Source organism: Lolium perenne, chromosome 1, assembly GCF_019359855.2.
Source record: "Lolium perenne isolate Kyuss_39 chromosome 1, Kyuss_2.0, whole genome shotgun sequence".
Taxonomy (NCBI): Eukaryota; Viridiplantae; Streptophyta; class Magnoliopsida; order Poales; family Poaceae; genus Lolium; species Lolium perenne.
Window position 1 is genome coordinate 184,432,170 of NC_067244.2, and position 6,269 is coordinate 184,438,438.

Genomic DNA, 6,269 nt, shown 5'->3' on the forward strand with positions numbered 1-6,269 from the left:
ACTCTTGTGGATGTCATGCTTGTCAAAACCCTTGGTTACAATTTGCTTTCCGTTTCCGCCCTTGGCAAGATGGGTTTCGCCGTCTTTATTGATAAAGATATTGTGGTCCTCTTGTGGAGCAAGACTCTAAAAGTCGCATTCGTTGGGTATCGCGAACACAACTTGTATGTGGTGTACTTTTCGGGGACCACCACGTCAAGTGCAATGTGCCTATTTGGAAAGGCGGACGTGGGTTGGTTGTGGCATCGCCGCCTATCCCATGTCAACATGAGAACTTTGCAAAGTCTTCACAAGGGGAACCATATTGTGGAACTAATGGAAAATGTGTCTTTTGCCAAAGATCGTGTTTGTAGGGCTTGTGTTGAAGGCAAAATGCATGACTCTCCGCATCCAAGCAAGACCATCATCTCTTCCAAGAGGATCTTGGAGCTCCTTCATGTGGATCTCTTTGGTCCCGTTACTCATGCAAGTCTTGGTGCGAAGAAACATTGCTTGGTGATTGTCGATGACTACTCAAGATACACTTGGGTCTACTTTCTCAAGACGAAAGATGAGACTCAACAAATATTCATTGACTTTGCTACCGAGGTGCAACGCCAACACAACCTCCTCATTATGGCAATAAGAAGTGACAATGGCTCCGAGTTCAAGAACTACACACTCAATGATTTTCTTAGTGATGAGGGGATTCGTCATCAATATTCCGCTGCTTACACCCCTCAACAAAATGGTGTTGCGGAGAGGAAGAACCGGACTCTTATGGATATGGCAAGGTCTATGATGGCGGAGTATAAATCCCGCTATAACTTTTGGGCCGAAGCCATCTCCACCGCTTGCCACTCCTCCAACCGGCTCTATCTCCGCAAGGGCTTGAACAAGACTCCATATGAAATACTCACCGGGAACAAGCCTAATATCTCATACTTCAAGGTGTTCGGGTGTAAGTGTTTCTACCAAATCAAAGGAGTTCGTTTATCTAAATTCGCTCCTAAAGCTTTGGAGGGTATATTTGTTGGTTACGATGCCGAGTCTCACACTTATAGAATCTTTGATATAGCCTCCGGGATTATCATTGAATCTTGTAGTGTGAGGTTCGAAGAAAATTATGGCTCCCAAGTGGGGCAAGTTGATGTGTGTGCAGGTGATGAAATACCTCAAGATGCCATAGTAAGAATGGGTGTGGGATTTTTCCGCCCCATTGAGGGACACGGTGTGGCGTCTCGGGAAGGACTATGCTCTACCACGGTGGAGCCCTCATCTTCTCAACATCAACAAACCCCATCAAGTGAAGCAAATGATGCACCAACCCAAGAACAAGAACAAAACCCTCCCTCTAGTGTGCAAGATCAAGGACAAGATCAAGGGCAAGATCAAGGACAAGATCAAGGACAAGATCAAGGTCAAGATCAACCAAGAATTCATGATGGTTCCGACGAGTATCCATTTGATATTTGCTCCGCACCAAATGATGTCCAAGATCAAGCACATGATGTTGAGCACTCACAAGAAATTGTAGTTGCTCAAGTTGAAGGTCAAGACGGGGACCCAAATGATCAAGTTGATCAAGTGACACCTCCAAGGCCAAGAAGAACCAAGGAGGAGATCGAGGCCCGTCGTCTAGCAAGAAGAGAAAGGCAACTTGAGCATCTTGAACACACACATGACAAGGTTCTTGGTGATGTAAGGGCAAAGGTTTCCACAAGAAGGCAATTGGCTAATTTTAGCAACCATCATGCTTATATCTCCTTAGTGGAACCCAAGAAAGTATTTGAGGCCCTTGAAGATTCGGATTGGATGGAAGCTATGCACGAAGAACTCAACAACTTCAAGCGCAACAAAGTGTGGACCTTAGTAGAGAAGCCAAAGGAGTGCCGCAATGTTATTGGCACTAAATGGATATTCAAGAACAAGCAAGATGAGTTTGGCAATGTTGTGAGGAACAAGGCAAGATTGGTAGCTCAAGGGTTCTCTCAAGTTGAGGGAATTGACTTTGGAGAAACCTATGCTCCCGTGGCTCGCCTTGAGTCCATCCGTATCCTTCTTGCTTATGCATCGCATCATAACTTTAAGTTACAACAAATGGATGTGAAAACTGCATTTCTTAATGGTCCTTTGCATGAAGAGGTTTATGTTAAGCAACCCCCGGGGTTCGAGGATCTCAACTTCCCTAACCATGTCTACAAGCTCGATAAAGCTCTTTATGGTCTCAAACAAGCTCCTAGAGCTTGGTATGAGCACCTTAAGGAATTATTGGTAGACCGTGGGTTTGATGTTGGGCTAATCGATCCCACTCTTTTTACTAAGAGGGTCAATGGGGAGCTTTTCGTTTGCCAATTATATGTTGATGATATTATCTTTGGCTCTACTAACAAAGCTTTCAATGATGAATTCTCAAAGCTTATGACCGATATGTTTGAGATGTCTATGATGGGAGAGATGAAGTTCTTCCTTGGTTTTGAGATCAAGCAATTGAGAGGAGGAACCTTCATCAACCAAGCAAAATATCTCCAAGACATGCTCAAGAGGTTCAAGATGACCGAGATGAAAGGTGTTGCCACTCCTATGGTTACCAAATGTCATCTTGCACTTGATCCCAATGGTAAAGAGGTGGATCAAAAGGTATATCGCTCCATGATTGGATCCTTGCTTTACCTTTGTGCATCTAGACCGGACATAGTGTTGAGTGTTGGTGTGTGTGCAAGGTATCAAGCTTCTCCTAAGGAGAGCCACATGATAGCTCTCAAGAGAATCTTTCGATATTTGGTTGATACCCCAAGATATGGTATTTGGTACCCCAAAGGCTCAAGTTTTATTCTCAATGGATACACCGATGCGGATTGGGCGGGAGACAAGGATGATAGGAAATCAACCTCCGGGGCTTGCCAATTTCTTGGTAGGTCCTTGGTGTGTTGGTCATCTAAGAAGCAAAATTGTATATCTCTCTCCACCGCCGAAGCCGAATATGTTGCCACCGCAAGTGGATGCACTCAATTGTTATGGATGAGGCAAACTTTAAAGGAATACGGTGTCATTTGTGACAAAGTGTCTCTTTTATGTGACAATGAAAGTGCTATCAAGATTGCCTATAATCCGGTGCAACATTCAAGAACGAAGCATATTGAGATCCGGAATCATTTCATTAGGGATCATGTTGCCCGTGGTGATATTGAGCTTATCTATGTTCCTACCAAAGATCAACTTGCCGATATATTCACGAAGCCTCTTGATGAAGCAAGGTTCTCTTATTTGAGGAATGAGCTAAATATCATTGATTCAAGGAGTATAGCTTGACCATCTTGCAAACACACCTCCGTCTCAAAACTTTATTTGGTTTAGATGTAGGCATGGAAATAGGGGGAGTGCGGTTTAAATTATTGAGCTATCCCTCCCCCCATAATGCCAACATTAAAGATTTCATTCTCGTTATATCATATGTTGATATGTGAGCTTAAATGATGAGTATTGGTTTGGACCCAAGATATATCTTCGCGGTGCCATGCCTTAACACTCATATATGGTGGCCTAGGCCACCACACTCTTCTTTGTGAAGAGTTGGAGTAATTTGGATCTTCATTGAATTTTATTGACATCTCCTTGTTCTTATGGGAATTGGCTCAATGTTTGGCTTTCTCTTGTGTTGATTCTTGCAAACTTGAGTTCATAGTACCATACCCCTCTTTGTGTCCATCCTATGCCATTCTCTCATCTCTAAACACTTTCTATGTCTTGCACAAGCTCGTTTCAAACAAAAAAATGTGCATACCAAAACTCATATTTATCTTTGTCCAAATTTTTTTTAAAAAAAAACAGGGGTGTTTAAAAAAAACAAGGGGCGGAGGCTGGCCGACCCGGGCCTGACCAGGCCGGTAGTACCGCCTGGGGCCTGGCCGGTACTACCGCCGGCCTCGGGCCGGTGCCTCCAAGTGAGGGCGGGTCGAGCCCTGCTCCCCATTCCCTCCCCACTCGCCCATCCTCTCCCCTGCTCCAAACCACCAGCCGCCCGGCCGCCCCTGCCGACCTGCCGCCTCCCTTGCTCCCCCGGCCACTCTCCGGCCCTCTCCGGCTGGATCGGCTCCGTGGGAGCCTTCCCCCACCCCTCCTCCTCCATGGCTCCCGGTATTAGCCTCTCCCCCCGTGTATTTTGCTCGTATTTTTGGCTCACATGTGTGTTGGTTATTGGTTCTACATGCTTAGATTTTTGGCTAAATCTTACTCTAAGAGGTTGTATCTATTGCTGATCTATGTCCTCTAGTATGTAGCACCGTTAACCTCTACTATGTAGCATTTTTTCTACCCATTGTGTGTGGCCATATTTTTTTTTATCATGCATGTGTATTTTGGGTCAAAATTTTGTTAAGTCGAGATGAGCTTGTGCCCTTATCCCATATTTCCCTCGGCTCTGTTCATCTATTTCACAGGTGCTAGTCGGAAGAGGCGAGGGGATCCGACCCTTGAGGATGATTTTGTTGAACAAGATGAAGTGTTACCCCGTGCCACTACTGCGCGTGGTGCTTCTTTGGCAAATAAAAAGAAAGGGAAAAAGGCTATTGAGTCCTATGGCAGCGTCCGCCTTCATGCATACATGGCTATTCGCACCGCTAACCCCTATTTGGGGCCTCGGTCTTCTCGCACCCGCAACCGCCACTTCTACACCGAGGTTCAAGAGCGCATATTCAACGAAGTCTATCCTACTCCCAAGACGAAGGTTGTTGATCAACGGTGTATCAACATTGACCATTTGAAGAAGAATGCCTACTTTCATGAAGCTCTTGGGATTTGCGAGGAGTTTGGTTTGCTTCCCATCATGACTTTCCAATGCAACTATGATCCGTACCTTGTGACTCAGTTCTTTGCCACAGTCTATTTTCATGAGGATAAAGCTCGCTCCATTACTTGGATGACTCGTGATGAGGTACTCACTACCACTTGGAGCAACTTTGGACGGATTCTTGGTTATCCTATTCCGGAAAATTGTGAAGATGACCGTTCTAGTGGTTGGAGGTTTCACACGGAGTCTAATGCAAGCACCAAAGATGTTCTTGCGCCGCTCTATATGCCCGGTCGATGCAAGCTTGGATTCACTTCCGGTCTCCAACCCGTATATGATATTATGCTTCGCATCTACCGTGAGACCGTTGCCGTCAGAGTTGGTAATGTTGATGAGATTCATTCTTTTGTCATTGACTTGATGCTTCAAACTCATCTCCGGAAGGGCAAAGGTAAGAAGATGGATGTCATGGATTGCCTCTGGAACCAGATCTTCGGGCGTATGGTGGAGAAGAGGTCTCCTTCCTTTGCTCCTTTCATCATGAAGCTTATTTCTGAGGTGTGGCGTGAGAAATTTGAGGGCGCTATTCTGGAACCATACTCACCCCTCATTGAGCATCGCCGCAAGAACATTCTTATCAAAGATCATGGGCTCCCAGCTCCTACCTCAGCCTCTGCAGCTCCTTCTGCCTCAGCAGCTCCTTCTGTCTCAGCAGCTCCTTCTGCCTCTGCAGCTCCTTCAGCAGGTCCTGCAGATCCTTCCACTGATCGCCGGTTTGCTGGCCTTAGACTCCTTGATGGTTTTACTCCTCATATGGCCCTTGGGGGGGCCTCCGTCTCACTCCGCATATGATCCCATGCTCGAGCCCTCTTGGTACACCAAACTCAAGATCAAGGTAAAGAAGACCTTCTGCCTCCAGCTGGATATTCAGGAGCGCATGTATGACGCCTATGTGGCAGAGAAGAAAGCTCGACGCCGTCAGAAGAGCATCATGGCAAAGCTTGGTGTGGAAGTGTCTCCTCCAGGATCTGAAGAGAATATCCTTCCGAAGCCTCAGTGGATTTCTGCTCATAGCCAGTGGTCTGATGGCGAGGATGGACCCTCCTATGATGTCGACTCCGATATTGCCGGGGACTTCCTTGATGGCTAGGGACGATAGCATCGCTCTTCAACCTTTTTGGCATCTTGATGTCAAAGGGGGAGAAGAGTTCTATTAGGTTCGGGATTTGCATGGGAAGTCACAAGCTTGCGTTTTCTTTGACTCTTTATGCTTGTGACTTATGGTTATCTATTGTTGAGAACTACTTATTATGCTTTATGAACCTTATCTATGTGTGTGCGTCATAGGGGCTATCTATTTATGTATGAGACATTATCTATCTATCTATCTATCTATGGTAAAGACTAAGTGAACTTCATGTGGTATGATCTCTAAGCTCAACACTTGTCTTTACTCACATTTGGTTGTCTCTTCTCTATACAAGTGATGAATTTATTTGCT